General features: G+C 44.7%; 1 protein-coding gene across 4 annotated transcripts in view; it reads right to left on the bottom strand.

Annotated features, from left to right (window-relative positions):
* Window positions 1-11,077, bottom strand: part of TMEM50B (transmembrane protein 50B) — a 28,142-nt gene extending 17,065 nt beyond the window's left edge. For 2 of the 4 annotated variants that reach the window (XR_012645922.1, XM_074996797.1), the window contains exon 1: window positions 10,888-11,077. The gene's annotated coding sequence lies outside the window, so the exon portion shown is untranslated. Of the gene's footprint in view, window positions 1-9,764; window positions 9,785-10,887 lie in introns of those variants that run through there. The other 2 variants (XM_074996779.1, XM_074996788.1) reach the window with 2 other exon arrangements.
* Between the last annotated feature and the right edge of the window lie 9,706 nt (window positions 11,078-20,783).

The following is a 20,783-nucleotide window of genomic DNA, read 5'->3' as shown; positions in this document are numbered from 1 at the left end:
GAAGTGGGTCTGCCCCACAAAAGCTCATCACCTAATAAATAATTTTGTTAGTCTTTAAAGTGCTACATGACTGCTGTTTTGTTTCATTAGAATACAGACTAACCTCTCTGTTACTATACTACACTCTATGTTACTTATTCAGGTTGTGATTACCATTCCAAGAACCTGACAAACAATTCTGTCCTGCTGACCGGAGTACCTTCCTCTGAGTAGGCTTGTATGGGAGACCAAATTTCTAGGAACCTATACTATTTTATGCACTTTTCTTATATACATACTTGGTATGAAAACTTTTCCATTGCAAAGATAGTCCATATTCTTTCTACATCAGGAGAATAGGTCACATTTCCAATAATGTACAATACAGAGTATAACTCCTAACAAAAAAGATCTTTAACAAACAGGCATTTTGTTATAAGATAAACCTTTAACAATGTCCTGCCCAAACCATCCAATTCCTTGACACAAGCACTACCTCTGAAAGCATGTTATCACTTCCCCATTAACACTCCATCAGAGTGCTTCCCTAGTACCAAAAATATGATGGCTCTTGTCAAATGCCATCTTGTTGGTAACTTACATAAAAAAGTGAGCTTTAGAAACAGAAGAGGTACATGCACATCAGCAAACAGAGATCCACTCATCCAGAGCTTTGCCCTAATCCTGCTCCCATCTTTTCAGTTGCATTATTTTCTTGACATCTCTTTAAAATCAAAATTGTGTGTGTCTTAGAAATTTAAATCTTTTCCTCCTTTCTCCTGGGTCAACTCCACAAATATGGTTAAAGGTCTTTTTAGAGCCACTTTCATATCCAGTTTTCACTATAAAAATTACTTGTCTTTATATAATTTATATTATTACATACTTTTTGATATGTAATCAGGACCCAGAAACAGTTGAGTTGAATAATCTTAGTTCTGACCCAGAACACACAGTCACTTTGATATTTCCTAGGAATAAATTCCTAATTATTAAAGTTGTTAAGAGAAGGGGTCTTGGTGAGAGGAATTTACAAAATTTGCCCAAAGCTGCTACTGTGGCCTACATAAGGGAATATTTTATTTATGTAGTAACCTAAATTTCTTACTAATCCAACAGTATTGTGAAAAATCTAGGTTTGAGCTCTGGTCTTAATAGACTTTTATCTAGCATTTGGATGGCCTATTAATTCAGCTCATATCTTTTAATTGTGATATGTAATAATAATAATAAACCACATTAGGGAAAGCCAAACCACCTCCCTTTGCAGCCTTGTTCAGAATTTTTGAATTCTACTTATACAAGATGACTTTTTCAATCACATAACAGATTTGACAATTTTACACTTATCAGTTAATGCAATTAAATGATCACCTTTTTAAAATCATGACTATGTGTCATTAGTAGAACGGGGTGGAGGGAGGAGATTTGAATATTGAACTGTTTCTCACTCTGATTGCTGAGTCACTAGTCATTCTCCATGAGCTCAGAGTGGTGTGTAAAGTACCATTGGCTATTACTGGATCTTTGTGGTGAAGCTCATAAACCTATGGAACATTGGAAAACCGAACATTTTCTGTGTAAATATTTTGCTAAACCTGCAATGTTTTGTAACACATTTCAACTAACAGCATGGTATGTGCTAAAATTTAGAATGTATTGTGCTACTGCACAAGCACAGAGATGAAGGAACAACTTTAGACCAGTGGTTTTCAAACTTTGGGTTGCGACCCAGTACTGGGTTGCGGAATATAAGGCACTGGGTCACCCTGCCAGCATCCATGGAACCCTATGGCCAGATAAAGCTGGGCTGCGACCTGCACTCTGAAAACCACTGCTAGTTCCTACCTGTTCTGACACCACACTGTATCCAGCAGCATGTGTGGCTCCTAGACAGGGGTACCATGGGGCTCCACTTGCTGCCCCTGCCCTGAGCACTGGCTCCACACACTCTTTAACCTCAAACCAGCCAATAGGACCCTGCAGGGAAGAGACGATGCTTGCAGGTGAGAGCCACGTGGAGCTGCTTGCATAACTCTGTGTAGGAGCCAAACATTTTGCTGGCCACTTCTGGAGTACAGTGCAGTTGGCTGTGCCAGGACAGGTTGGAAATCTTCCTCTGTACTTCCTGCTGTACTGCTGACTGGGAATAGCTGCAGTTAAGGCCACCCTGCATACCAGCTCCCCTGCCCCATCCCAGAGCCCTCTCCCTCGCCTCAAACCCATCTTCCCAGTTCCACTGGTCATGGACATCAACAATTTCCTTCAACTGAAGCACCAGAAAAAAGTGTGAAAACCACTGTGTAAGGCTGATCCATCAGGCATGTAGGGAAAGGACTGCAAAATGAATAACTTACACACATTCACTTTTATACCAGATTATCTTTTGTGGAGGACTAAGAATTATGGCATGAATGGGTAGAACAAAACCACAGACTACTGAAAGTATCACTGAGTTGTGCTTAAGAAACAAATAGTATAGTGAGGCAATGCAGAGAGACTCTAATATATTCAATCTAGTCACAGTTGGCTATGTCTATAGTAGACATAGAAGTTGATTACCAATATGCAATTTTAGCGTAGCTAAAATCGATTTGTGATCAACTTCGATGTCTGTCTACATGGCAGAAGGTTGACAGGACCATTTCTCCCTTCAGCCTTCCTTTTTCCTCACCTCTCATGGGGAGTTCAGAGGTCATGTGTGAAATGAAACCCCAGATCGACCCTGAACAAGTCGATCTTCTGCATTAATGTAGCTGTAGCCTGCAATATAAACATTTGCCTAGAAATAGCATGCAAGAGCCTACCAGAATAACTACCATTCACCAAAAAAGAACAAGAATCAAAGTACATCAGTTGGAGGATCCACACAAATATCTGTACTACAGGACATAAGGATGAAAGGCAGAGTTATGTGACTCTTTATACTTGCTCCCAGAGGTATGCCCACACTTCAATAGATCAAGTGAAATGTATACTCTTCTGTCCCTGCCAGATTTGCTTCATTTTCTTTGATGTTTGTGGCCGTGTCTACACATGCCCCAAACTTTGAAACGGCCATGCAAATGGCCGTTTCGAAGTTTACTAATGAAGCGCTGAAATGCATATTCAGCACTTCATTAGCATGCGGGCGGCAGCCGCGCTTCGAAATTGACGCTCCTTGCCGCTGCACGGTGCGTCCAGACGGGGCTCCTTTTCGAAAGGACGCCGCCTACTTCAAAGTCCCCTTATTCCCATGAGCTCATGGGAATAAGGGGACTTCGAAGTAGGCAGCATCCTTTCGAAAAGGAGCCCCGTCTGGATGCGCCGCGCAGCGGCAAGGAGCATCAATTTCGAAGCGCCGCTGCCGCCCGCATGCTAATGAAGCGCTTAATAAGTATTTCAGCGCTTCATTAGTAAACTTCGAAATGGCCACTTGCATGGCCATTTCGAAGTTTGGGGCACGTGTAGACGTAGCCTGTATGTGTTAATACATACAGGCTGTGTCTACACTAGCCCAAAACTTCGAAATGGCCATGAAAACGGCCATTTTGAAGTTTACTAATGAAGCGCTGAAATACTTATTAAGCGCCTCATTAGAATGCCAGCAGCTGCAGCACTTAGAAATTGATGCGGCTCATCGCTGCATGGCTTGTCCAGAAGGGGCTCCTTTTTGAAAGGACCCCGGCAACTTTGAAATCCCATTATTCCCATGTGCTGTTAGGAATAAGGGGATTTTGAAGTTGCCAGGGTCCTACTGAAAAGGAGCCCCCTCTGGATGAGCTGCATCAATTTCAAAGTGCTGTGGCTGCTGGCACGCTAATGAGGCGCTGAATATGTATTTCGGCGCTTCATTAGTAAACTTTGAAATGGCCATTTGCACGGCCATTTCAAAGTTCTGGGCTAGTGTAGACGTAGCCATGTAGATTTTAGAAGGTGGGTGATATGCAATATTAATATTTATGATGCAAGAATGTGTCTGCTAGTAGCAACACATATAGATAGGTCCCCTGCTACCATCTCTCACCTGCTTAAATATGAAAGCTAGGAAATAATACAACTGTTTCTTTATTTAACCTTCAGCAAAGGTTTCTAATGCATGATCCAACACCTTTCCAGTAATATTAATGTGCTATAAATGTCAGGTTTTCCCAAATGGAAGACTTTTAAATTCATTCTGACATTGAGATGACAGTAAATGGCATAGGTTTGCATATGAAACTCACCAGACACCTCATTGTCAGAGGAGTTAGAACCTACCTGCCATAGGTTCAGCATTAAAGAAGAACCCACCAGTAAGCTCCATGATTACTGTTCTAGTAAGAAGCACAGCAATTCTCCTCCCCACACATGCACACACACTGCTGAAAAGTAGAATACTAAGATTGTTATCAAGCTTTTGACAACAGGAACTGCTCCTAAATCTCTTGTTACTGCTTAGTGCCTGGTAAATATGTAGTCCCTCATATAGCCAACTGAGAGCTGGAAGCAAGGTGATTCATCTTCCTCCAGACCCCAAAACCAGAGCCTCCTTGCTGCTATACACTCATCCCTCGCTATATGAGCACAATTGGTTCCCAACTTTCTGCTGGTGGGCAGAAACTGATAAGAGGGACACTAAATTCCTATTAAATGACATGTAAAAGTCTCTGATTGGTTCCTAGGGCTCCCAACTCCGGGAAGGAGTGGCAGCAGGTGGTGCTGCTTTTGAAAAGTGAGTGAACCTTGGGTTGGGGAGGGTTAAAGGCTAGGGGCAGTTTGGGGCTGTGAGCGGGAGGGAGAGTTAAAATCTGGTGGTGGGTTGGGGGGGTTCAAGATGACATGGTTTGGGGCCAGCAGGGGTGAGGTCAGGCTGCAGGGCCACGGGGGTCAGGTGGCGGGGGGGGGGTCTGGCTGCTGCGGTTTGGGTCCACAGGGCCAGCGGGGATCAGGCCATGGGGGTTACAGGCAGCTGGAAGGTCTGGCCACGGGGCTGCAGGAGTTACAGAAAGCAGGTGGGGGGGTCTGGCCATGGGGGTTACAGGTGGTGGGGTGGGGTGGGGTGGGGGTCAGGCCGCAGGAGCCTCAGGCTGTGGGGGAGATGGGTGGGTCTGGCCACAGGGCTGTGGGGGGTACAGGCGGCCACGGTGGGGGGGGGTCTGGCTGCGGGGGGTACAGGCTGCCGTGAAGGGGGTCTGGCCTTGGGGCCACCAAGTGCGTCAGGCTGCCGTGGTTTGGGGCCACGGGGGAGTATAGGTAGCAGGGGTGTCAAGCTGCAGCGGGTTGGGGCAGCGGGGCTGGTGGGGGAGTGTCAGAGCCGCAGGAACTGGAGTAAGGCTCACATGAGCGGGGGAAGTTCACTCGCAGAGTGAACTAACGTAGGTAAATGTGTCCCTCGTTTAAGCAAGTACTTGTAAATAAAGTACTCGTTTAACAAGGGATAAGTGTACTTGTCTGCTACTTTAGTCTTTCCCAATCAACTTGTTACTATAAGAACTGGGTCAGCACAACTCTATTCCTTACTCAGCTTTCCTAACTCCTTCTCATAAATATTCCACTGCTTGTCTCCACTGTACCTCAAATCCTGCTCTCACTGAAGGAGAGAATTTGACATGACTGCCAGTTTCACAACGCTCAGCACTGTCAGTGAAACTGATTAAACTTATTATTTTCATATTCAATTTCGCAAAGAAAAAGATACTGGGGAATATTTAGCAAATAAACTCATATACTCTATGGCTGCGTCTACACTAGCAAGTTCGTTTGAAAAATCTTTCAAAAGAAGGGGGCTCTTTTGAAAGATCCTATGGACCATCTACAGAAAAAAAGGGTTCTTTCAAAAGTAAATCAAAAGAATGTAGCACTCCATTCGAAATTGCTCTTCCTTTCCCATTTCAGGAAGAGTGACCCCTTTTGAAAGCTTCCTTTGAAAGCAAATGCATGTAGATTCTCCCCAGGTCCTTCTTTTCAAAAGAACAGTCCTCACGGGGCCTGATTTTTCGATCCCTCACCCGTTCTTTCAAAAGAGCAGGGGGTGGTCTGTATGCTCTTTTTCAAAAGAGCAGCTCACTCTTCTGATCTGCCATTTTGCGTGTGGATGCTCTCTTTTGAGAGACGTTCTTTCAGAAGAGATCCTCTGGAAGGGCTTTTTTTTGAAAGATCTCTATAGTGATTTCAAAATCAGGTACAGATGATAATCTCTCTGACCATAATTACAACTTTCAGTAACTATCAAACAAAGTAAGTCAAGATCTAAACTGGTCACATTTACTTTTGAATTCTAGAAGTTCCTGAAAATTAAGCACTCTCTTCACCAAAAGGTCATGGCTAGAAGCAAAACATTTAGTTATTAGCCATAGCCACTTATCTTCTCAAAGGTAAGTTCTTAATTTTTTAAAAGGGCATTCTTATTTTCTCTTGTTTTTAGAACTGTGTGATATTTTTCCCCAAGCCCAATATTACTCAAACATTTCAGGAAAAAGTAATATAACTGATATTGTACTATAGAGTGCAGTGGTTCCCACCCTGGGGTCCATGTGAGCATTGCAGAGGGCCCATGAAAAAAAAAAAAAATAAAAAAAAACATTGAAAAAAGTTTTAAATAAATTGCAAATTTACAATCAATTACTATTTTTAAATTAAGTATCTTCCAATACGGTAGATCCCCGATTCACACATAGGTTCCGTTCTTAGGCAACCATGCATAAGTCAAATTTTGCGTAATTGGGACCAGGTCAGGGGAGGGGCCTTGCTGCCTTTGGGTCCCCTGGTCCAGACTGTACCTGACTCCCTGCTCCTGTGAGTGGCAGGGAGCCCAGAGCCAGGTACAGCAGCACAGGTCAGCTTCTTGGCTCCCCAGAGCTGCAGGGCATGGGGAACCAGGCAGAAGGGTGAGCACTGCGGGTGCAGGGCTGCAGCACGGCTTGTTGATTTTGACTCATATTATTCCAAGAATCACACAAGTCGAAATCGTATTAAGTCGGGGGTCTACTATCGTATTATTAACTGCTGTATGAAAATCTATGTCATGGTTTCCTTCTTCATTTAATTAAGCGTACACAGTGGCTAGAACTGACTTTGATGGGGATCCGCAAATGATTGGAGGGGGGTTACTGGGGCGCCTGCAAATGGTTGGGGGGGGCGGTGACTGGAGATCCACACTAGTGGAAAGGGTTCAGAACCACTGCTATAGCAGATATGTTAAGGAAAACAGCATACAATGCAGCAGCCAAACAAAGATCTTTCTTTAGAGGCAAATATGTCAGTTACTATGACTTAAAATAACATTATCATTACCCAGTTTAATAATCTGATTCCTCTCCCACTAAGAAGTATCAATGTTTCCTTTCTGTTCTGGTTTGCTAAAAGGTCACTGCCTCATTAAAAGGGATACTTGCCAGATTTTCGGATAATTAAAACATACAATTCTTAAGATATAAATGGTTAAATCTTTTTTTCCTTTTAAAAAATCTTCAGTCAAAATGGAAATACAAAACACAAAAATTCCCTCTTTTCTAGCACTTAAGTGGACAAATCAGTCTGTACTTTTCCCATCCTAAGGTATTAGAAAAATGTATAATTATGAAATAATTTCATTTCAAAACAACATCATAAAGCCTGGGAAAACTTGTCAGAAATCAAGCAAATTGGTGATGACTGAAATATATATATAGTGTATCCTTGCCAAAAAAAAAAACCAAAGATACTTAAACGTTTCAACATTCAAAACATTGAGCAAATTAAATTAGGGATGTTTGGCTCAATTGGGAAATCTGAAAGCTCAAACAAAATTTCTCTCAGCATTTTAGTAACTATCCACATACATCGAATTCTATTTTCATACCCACATGATGGGCAAAATAATGACATCAGGGAAGCTGTTACCTCCCTGAAAATCTAACTGATTTTTAAGAGCCCTCCTAGCTGAAATGGAAAGCAAACCGCTGCCAAACCATATTAATTTATTTATTACACAACGCATTTCTGATACCCAGAACAAGCTTTGAAACATGTGTTTTGTTTGAACTTGACCTTCCACACTAGAAGGATAGTGCAGCAATTAACATGAGTAGATCTGATAAAAATACCAGCAGGTAGCATTTTTCTACAGTAAGAGCTCATAATGGCCAACATAATTTTCCTACCTTGTCAGAACCACAACATAAACAAGCAATTATGAGCAGTTTGCACATGAACTCAAAATAAATAAAGCAAAATATTTATATAGGAAGTCTACTTTGGAGACCTGCATTGACTTTGGTATGACTGTAACCTGTGGTGACAGGCTCCAGTTCAGACTCTCAACAATACAGCAGACAAGCTCCTTCTACAGCCAATTTTTCTAAGCTCCTTCTACAGCCAATTTTTCTAACATTATTTGGACACCTAATGATCTGCAAATATGAAGCCTCAAACTTTCCTATGACAATTGTATTTATGAGACTTCAACTATGTATCTTCAAATTCAGGTTAAATATAATGTTTAAACAATATTTCCTTAGTTGTTTATGCATAGATGTATAAAACATTATATACATGTGCCTCACAATCTAAATTTATTAATAATTAGCCATTTGACTGGTGAAGAAACTAAGGTAGTGTGGTTGAGACTTATCTGCACAAAGTTGTTCCTGACCAAACCTGTGTGTGGTCACTTATTCTGGAACAAGAGCATCACTGTGGGTCATGCTAAACTGGAATGAGGCATGCTTGTTCCAGAATAAAAGTGTACACACATGGAGATGTCTGGGAACAGCTTACTGCACTTTGAATTCACATCCTACCTTAACTGGCATTAACTTTGAAATACAGACAACTCTTAAAAAGGGGCTAAAATGCAAGAATTCCAGTTGAAATCCAGTCCAAAAGGCTACAGGGTTTCCCATTCAAACAAGAGAAAGGAAGACTTTACTTATTAGTCTTTTCATTTTATTTTGTATTTTTTCAAGTCTACACAATGAAAAGTCCTACTAATGAAAGGTAACCTCCTTATTTCCCCCTTCTCTTCCCTCCTTGCTATATAAACCCTGGATTCTATAGTTTTCCTGTTCCAAGCACGTGAATAAGTGGGTCTTTCCCCCAAATGGTCATGACCTAATAAATTTGTTAACCTCAAAGGTGCTACATGACTGCTTGTTAATAATGCAAATCCAATACATTTGATACCTGGACGTTTTGGTGTGTCTGCACAGTGCTAAGCTCTCTCTCTGGTTTTCAGATGACAAAGAACATTTGGAGGGGGGGAAAAATGAAAACCAAAATTTCATTTAAAAGGACAGAACATCATGCTAAAGACTGTTAAAAATATATACTTATATCATGAAAGAGTTTGAGAACCCTGAAGTAATGCATTATGATCACTTATTTTACATAAACTTTCATTATCAGGTTCTCACCCACTGTGACACAATGCCACAAGATATGGGTTGCAAACATTACTTTATAAAGTTTACATTCATACCAAAGCTAAGACCTGAAGTTAAGAACAAAAAATGAAAATATTAGGTTTTGTAAAAGTTAAAACACACACACACACACACACACACACACACACACACACACAAAGTTAAATTTTGGTGACTAAACTACTAAGCAGCAAGTCTTTCTGAAAGACCCTTGGACGATTTTACTGTGAAGAATTTTCAGACAGAAAAATATGACTTGTATCATGAGCATTCCTGCAGACTGCTATTAAACTGAGCGGATGAGAAAGGCACAGATGATGGAAGATACATCAACATGAAAACCCTGCAAAGCTATTTTTACTACACATATCTTGCATCCAAGAGCCTAAATTTAGGCAGTAGTAACCATATATAGAGACAAACCCATAAAATGACGATATAAGGTCATTTGTCTTGCAAAACACCAAAGCGATGTTCAAACCCAGGGCTCCATCCTCTTCCCAAAGTAATAACAAAGGTCTCAGAATTGTTGGTCAGTACCAAAATCCCAATTTTACAGATGGGGAAATGGAGGTGAAGAGGAAGCAAGTGATTCACCCACACAGCAAGTCAGTGATTCAACTTGCACTCCAGTGCCTCACATCAAGCAGTGAGCACAGGGCCAACAGCATCCCGATGCAATGAGAATGGCACTGGCCTGATGCCACTAGAGAAAAATCAATGGCCACTACAAACATGCCTGGGGCAGGCATCCTCTTCTTCTCTCCACGTGGATGTGGAAAAAGAGGGCTACCTACCACTTTTTACCTGCTAAGTGACAGGAGGGGAGGATGCTCTTGGGAGGAAGGAGTGCTGCAGGGGCAGGGCTTCTGGAGCAGTGCTCTCCATAAACTCCCCTCCTGTGCAGCTACACAGGAGAGCCCGAGTGCAGCTCAGCTGATTACCAGAGCACCCACAGCTAGTCTGTGCTTCTCCTGGTGGTGCACACTGGCACATGCCTGGGTGCACCTAACAAAACTGATTCTGCACATGAATGGAGATTAGCAGGAACACTGCTTCCAAGGAAGGGACAGTGGGCAGGCGAGGGGGGGAGGTCCACATTTTGGGTGCCAGCCCCTCCCCCACACTTTTAGGGACTGGAGCTTCCACTTCCCAGCATGAGGAAAGCGGGGGAGGAGCATGGCAGACAAGTGAAAAGGCGGCCCCCACACGGGGAAGGGGAGGGGAAGGGGCAGCTCCCCCCCCCATCCCAGGGAGTCGGGGGAAAAGCGGGAGCGGTGTGTGAAAGGGCAGCCCCGCCGCAGAGAGCGACAAGAGCTGTTCACCCGCAGCCCCGCGCGCTGAGTGCGGAGCCGTTGGGAGGGCGCGTGCGCGGGGCCCCTGCCGCACCTGGAGCAGGCGGGGGGCGGTTCAGAGCGGGCGGGGGAGAGGGGAGGGGCGCTCTCCCAGCAACAGCCCCCACCGCGGGGGGAGGCGGCAGCCGGCTCTCAGCCTCCCTTCGCGGGGGACTCGCCGCTGCGAGGGGAGACGCGGGCACCGCACCTACCCCTGTCCTGCTCGAGACTCTTCCTGCTGCTGTGGCCCGGCCGGCCGGAGGCGGGGCTGGAGAAGAGACTGACAGGCGCTTCTGCTAGTCAGCAGCCGCAGGGAGACGTCACAGCGGGCGAGGCGGGGAGGAAGGAGGTGCTGGGGTTAGGCAGAGTTGTCGGGCCCTGGGCTGGGGCTCGAGCGTAGCTGAAGCGCTGCCCCTGACTCCACCCTGGGGCTGTGGCGTCAGCCCCCGGGCTCTGCGTCACTGCCCTCCTACCCCTGTGCTGCACGAGGCAGCAGTGCCCTGCCCCCCTTCAGACTGCTGCGGGGCCGGGGCTGGTCCAGCCTGCCGCACAGTGGCTAGAGGTGTGCTTGCACCCCCGACAACCCATGGCTTGGTCCGGGAGGGGAGTAGTGACACCGAACAAGGCTTGGCCTTTGTGGTGGCTAATTAGCTGGGTGCCGGCTCTCTGAAGGTTGCTGTAGCCAAAGGGGCGAACGTGTAGGGCCTTGCCCAGATGCAACATTTGTAGCCGCAGCTGCAAAAATAATCTGTGGATGTTGCTATAAAGCAAAGATCCACAGGTTTGGAAGGGTCTAGATACAAAATTTGTACCCGTATCTGCAAAACTGCGCTGTGGATTTGTAGGGATCTACTAGTGTGACCCTGGAGGGCATAAATGTGAGAATCACAAATAGAAGCAAACAGGTTATTTTGTGTCTGTAGTTGGTGCTTGCTTGAGCACAGTTGGAATCCTGTGACCTGTTTTGGTGTCTGCAGTTCAAGGAGGACATTGATAACTTGGGGAGGGTTCAGAGAAGAGCCACAAGAATGATTAAACATTAAAAACCTGCTCTACGGTGATAGGTCCAACAATCACAATCTATTTAGTCCAGCAAAAAGGAAGTAAGGGGTGACATGATTACAGTCTGTAAACACGTGTGCACTATGGGGAACTATTTCATAATAGGCTCTTCCATCTGGAGAGAAAAGTATAACATGAGTCAATGGCTGGAAATTGAAAGTAGACAAATTCAGACTGAAAATTAGGTGTAAATTTTTAAAAGTGAGAGTAGACCACTGGAAAAATTTATCAAGGGCCATGGTGGATTTGCCATTCCTGACAATTTTAAAATCCAGATTGGATTTTTTTAAAGCTGTGTTTTAGGAATTATTCTGAGGAAGTTTTATGGCCTGTAGGAGTAGGATTGCCAACTTTCTAATACACTAACAGATATTTTGGAGCATAAGCTTTTGTGGGCAAAGACCTGCTTCATCAGATGCACGAGTGGTGGTTCCAGAGGAGGGTCTAAATTTATAGGCTTATGAAAAGGAGGGAGTCCCGGTCAAGAGGCGGGCCAGAGTTGACAAGGTCAGTTCAGTCATGGAGAATGTGGCCCATTAGCAGCAGCTAATGTAGAGTTGTGAACATCAAGAGAGGAGAAACCAGGTCAGTTCAGTCAGGGAGGAGGTGGCTCATTATCAGTAGCTAATGTGGAGGGGTGAACTTCAAGAGATTGAGAAAATGCTTTTGTAATTGGCCAGCCACTCCCAGCCTCTGTTCAATCCTTGGCTGATGGTGTCAAATTTGCAAATGAATGGCAGCTCTGCAGGAATATCAGGAATGGTAACATACAAAAAACCTGTAGGAGAACACATCAACCTCCCTGGATGCTCAGTAGCACATTTAAAAGTAGCCATCCTACAACAAAAAAAACTTCAAAAACAGACTCTGAAGAACAATGAGAAGTCCTGTGGCACCTTATAGACTAACAGATATTTTGGAGCATAAGCTTTCGTGGGCAAAGACCCGCTTCATCAGATGCATAACGAAGCGGGTCTTTCCCCACGAAAGCTTATGCTCCAAAATATCTGTTAGTCTATAAGGTGCCACAGGACTTCTTGTTCTCAAAGATACAGACTAACACGGATACCTGTCTGATACTAGACTCCAAAGAGAAACTGCAGAACTGCAATTTATTTGCAAATGTGACACCATCAACCAAGGATTGAACAGAGACTGGGAGTGGCTTGCCAATTACAAAAGCGGTTTCTCCACTCTTGATGTTCACAACTCCACATTAGCTGCTGATAATAGGCCACATACTCCATGACTGAACCAACCTTGTCAACTCTGGCCCTCCTGTTGACTAGGATCCCCTCCTTTTCATGAGCCTATAAATTTAGACCCTCTTCTGAAACACTCACTCATGCATCTGATGAAGCAGGTCTTTGCCCATGAAAGCTTATGCTCCAAAATATCTATTAATCTATACGGTGCCAGAGGACTTCTTGTAGTTTTTGAAGATACAGACTCAGCTACCTCTCTGATACTTGTCAAACTTCTAATGGCGCAAAAAACAACCTTGCCTCATCCCTTCCCCAAGGCCCTGCCCCCACTGGCTACATCTTCCCCCTCCCCCCTCACTCACTTTTGCCAGATTGGACAAGGCTTAGGATCCACGGGGCCAGGCTCCAGGTTGGTAGCGTGGGCTCCAGATGGGACCAGAAATGAGGGGTTAAGAGTGCAGGGCTACGTCTTCACTAGCCCCGCCCCCATTTTGACAGGGGGATGCTAATGAGACACTTCAGGATAAGTTAATGAGGCGCTGCAATGAATATGTGGTACCTCATTAGCATAATGGCAGCCACGACACTTTGAAAGTGCCGCTTTTGATCACATGCAGCTTATCTACATGGGGTCCTTTTTGAAAGGACCCCACAAACTTTGAAATCTTATTCTGGCCCAATTCAAGTGTCGCTACCTGTGGCGCACCCAGGGCTACAGCAGATGGGGGGCTGTTCCAACCCAGCTGGAGTGTCCCCACATGCAGTATGCCTGGCGCAGCAGGAACTGGGGCTGCTCTGGCTGGCCTACCCCCTCCCCTCCCACAGCTGCGCTGCAGGCAAGGAAGCTCCAGCTGCCCTGGAGCAACCCAGGTTCCAGGCATGCTGTGGGCAGGGTTGCTCAGGAATGGCCTCCTGCTTTAATTTGGTTAGCCAGTTAAATGGTAGGGATTTTACATCTCTACTAGAAACTATTTTTTTAAATAAAAGCCAATACTTTCATGTCAGTGAATTACTCGTGAGCTAGACTTTAAGAAAAACAAAAACTGTCATGAGACTTGTGATGAAATTGTGACACAAGCTCAAGGGCAGCTGGGCCTTGGTACACTCCTACATTGCCTTTCACTCAGGCATCTCAAAGTAACCTGCCCTTTTTATTTTTTATGATGTATAAAGAAGCCTGTAAAGGTGGTTTTTTTTAATAATCCCATAACTTCTCTTTTTATAAATTTTAGAATATCAGGACTATCAAATCTGATTTGGAGGACTCAGGACTAACAAGAATGTATGTACCATTTATAGGATATTGGAGTTAAATAAAATTAACTTATCAAAACAGCAAATAAAAATTATTTCCTTTTATATTTACAAAGACTTGGCATATATGTTATTTATGATGTCATCATCCTACTAACTGTCATGTTAATCAATATTCAATCTTCCCGAGAATCAGAGGGGTAGCCGTGTTAGTCTGTATCTGCAAAAATGATGAGAAGACATGTGGCACCTCATAGACTAAAAGAGTTTACTGAAGCAAAGACCCACTTTGTCAGATGCACAATCTTCCAGAGAAAACACAGCAGCCGAGACTGGACCATATCATTAAGAAAGGGGAGAAAAAAAGATGTCAGACCTTCTTTGTGCACTGTAAAGAAGAAAAGGCAGCAATACTCTTTTCCTTTACCTTTTTATGTTGCTTTTAATACCTGTAGATTCATAAAGTGGGAAGTGTCCTTTGTTTTCTGTCTGCAGCATGAACAGTGGAGTGCATTCTCGTGAGACAAAAGGATATCCTTTTATTATAATTACCTGTAACATGAATTCCCACAGTATTTACTTGGATATAATATTTAGGGACAAATTCTGTTTTCAGATATGTGTATGTGAAGTGTAATTTGGGTTGTAACAAGTAAGGCTTGGCTCTATACTTAATCCTTCATACAACTATTTATTTCAACAAGCTACATATATTGAACAGGATAAAATATGATGCTTAAACAGTGCGTGTATGTTCAAAGTCCTTACTGCTTGTAAACAGCCTTATAACTGTGATAAATATTGGACTGGCCATTTACAGGGTTTATTCTCAGCTGCACCTGTGCCATGTCATCGGTCCCATGTAATGGATTTAAGCCAGAGGACCAGGCCTAACATGGTTGTCCAAAGTACAGGAACTGGTGGTGATGAGGAACTTCAGCTACCAGACTTCCATTAAGAAAATAGCACAGCATGGCACATATTATCCAGACAGCTCTGAAAATATATTCGAGTGAGTTTGTTTTTTTTAATTTCAGATGGTGGAGAAAAACATGGTGGAGGAGACACTGTTATAGAAATAATCTTGACAAATAGGGAGGAACTGGTTGAGAATTTAAAAGTGGAAAGTAGCTTGGGTAAAAGTGATTATGAAATGGCAGAGTTCATGACTCTAGGAAATAGTAGGAGATTACACAGCACAGCAAAGATAATGTATTTTAAGAGGCCAGAATTTAGCAAACTCTGGAAATTGGCAGGGAAAATCCCATGGGAATGATAGAATACTAAAACTAGAAGGGACCTTGAGAGGTCGTCAAGTTCAGTCCCCTGCACTCAAGGCAGGACCAAGAACCATCTAGGTCATGCAGGACAGATGTTAATATAAACTACTCCTTAATATCTCCAACACTGGAGAGTTCACAACCTCCCAAGGCAATTTATTCCAGGGCTTAACTATCGTGACAGGAAGATTTTCGTAACATCCAACCTAAAACTCCCTTGCTGCAATTTAAACCCATTGCTTCTTTTCCTACTCTCAGGCTACATCTAGATTAGAGCAATTTGTCCACAGACATTTTTGTCAGATCCTGGCCAAACCACAGAGTGGAATTCTCTTGTGATCTGCTCTGTCAATAGAGAGCAGCCAGACCACGCAGCTACTTCCTCAACAAAACAGCCATCCAGAACCAGAGCAGACAGGGTCACAGGTCAGCATCTCCTTCCAGGAGCCCCAGCAAGACGCACTACATCGTACCTACATCTGCCTGCCCCCCCCAGGTGTAAAGGCAGATCTGGAAGCACCGCACCAGTTCCAAGTGGGGGGACCAGCTGGTTATGTGGCAGTGGGGGGGACCAGTGGTGGCTCCAGAACTTTTGCATGCAGAAGGCCACCTTCCTGGAGCTCTCCACCTGGCTTGCTCCCACCGTCGGGAGACAGGACAACTGGGTGTTGCCCACCATCCCTCTGGAGAAGCAAGTTGAAGTTACCCTCTGGAAGCTTGCCACCCCTGACAGCTACCACTCTGTGGGCAGTCATGGAGGGGAGGCACTCTCAGGATGCATTTCCTGCATGTGTGGGGTGACCCTCTGTCTTGTATTGGGCAGGACTGTTCCATATTTGGGATGCCAAAAAGGCATCCTGACTTATATTTTTCAAAAGGGACTCACTGTCCTGTATTTGGGCCATCCCACCTCTCCACACTCCCCTGAGCCTCTGGGAAGCAGGGGAAGTGTGGGCAACTGCTGCTTCCCCAGCGCTCTGGGGGAGGGCTGGGGGCTGCCGTTTCCCCAAGACTCAGGGAGTAATGGGGGCTGCCACTTCCCCAGGGCTCCCAGGGAGGCTGGCGGTCATGGCTTCCCAGGGGCTCCAGGGGGATTACTGGCAGCTGCCACTTCCCCAGGGCTCTGGGGCAGGGCTGGCAACTGCTGCCTTCTTCCTGGCTCCCCAGGGCTTGGAGAAGCCACCCCTCCCCCTCCCCCCCATATCTCCCTTCCTATATTTGGGACAGGGAGATATGGTCGCTCTATGTATGCAGGGAGGTGTCCCACACAAGAGGAACCCTTGGGAAGTGGGGTTGGGACTGTGAGGGGTGGGGTCAGAGTGAGGGGGAAGCCTCTCATGTAGGCATACCCTCAGAGGTTAAGAAGAATAATTTTTCTCCCTCCTCCTTGTGACACCCTTGAAAGCTGTTGTCATGTTCCCTCTCAAACTTCTCCAAACTAAACAAACCTAATTCTTTCTCATAGGTCATGTTTGCTAGACCTTTAATCATTTTTGTTGCTATTCTCTGGACCTTCTCCAATTTCCCCACATCCTTCCTGAAATGTGGTGCCCACAGCTGCATACAATATTCCAGTTGAGGCCTAATCAGCACAGAGTAGAGCAGAAAAATTACTTTTCATGTCTTGCTTATGACACTTCTGCTAATGCATCCCAGAATGATTTTTGCTCTTTTTGCAAGTGTCACACTGTTGACTCATATGTAGCTTGTGGTTCACTATGACTTTTTGATCCCTTTCTCCCGTACTCCTTCCTAAGCAGTCACTTCCTATTTTGTATGTGTAAAACTGATTGTGCTTTCCTCAGTGGAGTACTTTGCCTTTGTCCTTATTGAACTTCATCCTATTTATCTCAGGCCATTTCACCAGCTTGTCCAGGTCATTTTGAGTTATAACCAAGAGCCCAGGAGCTCCTCAATGAGATGTAAACTCAAAAAAGAGTCTGTGGCAATTAGGTAAAATTACAAAGGATGAATATAAAACACACAACACAAGTATATAGGGAAAAAATTAGAAAGACCAAGGCAAAAAATGAAAATAAACTAGCTAATGAATAACATAAAGGGTAACAATATTCTACAAATACATTAGAAGCAAGAGAATGATCAAAGACAGGACAGGCCTATTATTTAATGAAGGGAGGGGAGAGAATAACAGAACATATGGAAGTGATAGGGCTGTTAAATTACCTTTTTGTTTCCATTTTCACCAAAAAGTTTATTAGCAATGGGACATACAGATTAATGAGGCCCAGTGAAAATGAAGTAAGATCAGAGCCTACAATAGGAAAAGAACATGTTAAAAATGACAGACATGTGAGATATCTTCAAGTCATCAAAGACTGTTGAAATACATCCTAGCTCAAGGAGCTGACTGAGATGTCGGAACCAATATTAATTATCTTCAAAAGTCATGGAATATGGGAGTAATTTCGGAGGACTGGAAAAGAACAAATATAGTGCCACTTTACAAAAAAGGTGAATAAGGAGAACCAGAGAATTACATGCCATTAAACAGCTGTTCACAATGGGCAGGAGATGATCAGTGGGGCTGTGCCAGTGGATGAGAGGACCTGACAGGGGAGCCTGGGTGTTGATTTTTCTCTGTGGGTGCTCAGGAGTTGGTCAAAGTTTCTTTAAACTGAAGAAAAAAAAAAGAGAGAGAGCGCGAGAAAGAAGAGTTGCCGGGGAATTGCCCATTATAAAGGACTTAATTGTGAACCAGGTTTTAGAGAGATCTTAAGGCACAACGATAAATTTGGATGAAATTCACTGCTTGAGATGTTAGCTGGCAAAGTCTCACAAAACAAGTGTTCACTTTCAAATGACTGGTGAATCCAGAGGAGGATCAGTCAAAAATGAGAGAAGCAGACATTAGAAAGAGGAAGGGAATAACCAAGAAGGGGAAGGAATTTTAAAAAGTTACACAAAAGGAACAGAGAGTGGGAGGATGGAAAAACAAAGAATGAAACAAAGGCAGGAGCAATGCAAGACATATAGACAAATCGAGTGGAAATAAACATAAAATGCAAGGAGACAAGAGACAAGCCCCGATCCTACAAACACTTCTGCACACAAGTCCTGCCACTGAGGTTTAAATGACTTAAACCCATGACGGTGTTCACAAACCTACCTACTCTTACCATTGTTATCCTCATCCTCCCTCCCTCCTATTGTTATAGCTAGATCTTGTTAGAGGCTGATTCTCCCCTCCCCCATGCCTCATTTGCCACCAAAAATTTCACTGATCTATGGGGTTCTCACAGCACGAGAGGCTGCCCGTGCAATTCAAATGTAGAAACAGCCTTACATCAAGCTTTTCAGAGCAGGAATTCCACCTTATATTTGTGCAGCATCCAATCCTGATTGGAGTCTCTGGGCACTACCTGAGCATAAATAAATTATAACAATCGTTACTGGAGTAAAGCAACAATCTTGCCTGACCTTCATGTGTAAAGTGCCACACCACTTCTGGCATTAACTCATATAATAGGTGCTCCCCTTCCAGCAGTGGTCCCTTTAATTTTTTCCATCCACGTTCAGAACACATTTTATTGTGGGCTCCAAGGTGTATACGGATGTGCACCATCAACAAAAATACAATACTGGTTCTTGCAGGCTGTGAGCGCTCTGATAATCAGCTGGACCGGCAGCATTTAAATTTCTTCTGAGAGGCTGCCCAAGTGCTCAGCTTACAGTGAACACTGCCTTACACGTATTGCCACTGTTGGGATTCACTCAGCACTTCCATCTGAATTCACACCATCAGTGGTGACTGGTTTGGAGGAACCCCACCTGGGATAACACCCCCACTCCTCCTCACTCTAGGTCTGACTTCTCCTCACCCTTACTCTACCTCTGCCCTGCCTCTTCAACTGAGGCAGCCCCTGGGACTAGCAGGGTCAGTGCCAGCAGTAGAGCGCTGTACCGCCTCTAACCCCTGACTCACTGGCAGTGGTGGTGGGAAGCAGATTAAGGCAGCCCTCCTGCTTTTCTCCCCTTGCTACTGTGTTGCTCTGATCCTGCTGGGGAGTGTGAGGATATAGCCAGGATAGCAAAGCAGCTGTTAAGTGCAGGGGGGGGCCAGACCCCTTCTGCAGATGTCAGGGTCCCCCCGCTAGCACCCCTGCCAGCTGCTGGATGGCCCCTCATTCCCACAGTGGTTGGGAGACACACGACACCTTGTGCCCCTGCCCCGTGTCACCCCTGCAAACCATATTCTTATCTTCTCCAAGCAGCCAGTGGTGTTAGTGTTAAGGGAAAATCATTTATATGTCACTTTACGTGCATGTTTAAAGAGTTTGTTTTCTTAGCTTAGCACTAGTAGCTAAAGTAGTTGAAGCCTTAGGCCCAGGTCAAGCTGACCTGAGAGAAATGTTGAAAACAACAGCTGCAGAACCGGTGAAAATTGCCCGATATCGTGCTCATTGGAAGTTTGCAAAATTGGAGATAAAAGAAGAATGTAAGGAGCTGAGATAACTGCCTCCTGAAGAAGGTCAAACACCCAGCAACACACTGTCCTCTTAGCAATGAAACCATCCAATGGGGTAGAGTAAAGACCCCTACTCAAATTAGGGGATTGGACTTTGGATGGGGGTATGGGCAGTGTTATGAACTGTAAAGAGTATAATTGTCAGTGATTTTTGGGAGGCGGGGTCCCTCCCTGGAGGCACCCAGCTCGAGCTGTAATTTGGTACCCCAACAAAGGATACTTGTGGATTGGACTCTGAACTTGAAATTCTGTGGGATCCTAGAGTCAAACCCAACACCACACCTGCGAGGGCGAGAGAGAGTTAAATCTTTCCTTAACAGTTAGTAAGGACAGACACTAGATGGGGAAAACTCTTCTACTGAGTTACTACCAGGGCCATGCTCCTTCCCCTGACTCACCCCACCCCTTCCGTCTCCACTCCATCCCTTCCCGCAAACTGCCATCCCACCTCTCCCAACCCAGTCTGCCCCCTCACCCACTTCTTTCAAGCCCCTGCCACCACCTTTCCCCACCCTTGCTCTGTCTCTTTCCCCCTCCGCTTAGCACACCCAATCTCTGCTCCTCTGCCTCCCTGCCAGAGCCTCTTCTGTGCTGTGAGAAAGCTGTTCAGAGGTAGGTGGGAGGTGCGCGAAGTGAGGAGGAGAAGCTGATCAGCAAGGCTGTGAGCAGGTGAGAGACTGTGGTGGAAGGACAAGGAGCTTCCCTGGCAGTAGGTGCAGAGCAACCTCTAATTTTTCTCCAGGGGTGCTCCAGCACCAAAGTACCCATGGCACTGGCCCCTTGCCTGCATGCTCAGGTTCTGACTACCATATTTGGGA

This window comes from Carettochelys insculpta, chromosome 1 (assembly GCF_033958435.1).
Source record: "Carettochelys insculpta isolate YL-2023 chromosome 1, ASM3395843v1, whole genome shotgun sequence".
Classification (NCBI taxonomy): domain Eukaryota; kingdom Metazoa; phylum Chordata; order Testudines; family Carettochelyidae; genus Carettochelys; species Carettochelys insculpta.
The sequence above is the reverse complement of the archived record's forward strand: the minus strand, read 5'-3'. Positions and strand labels throughout refer to the sequence as shown.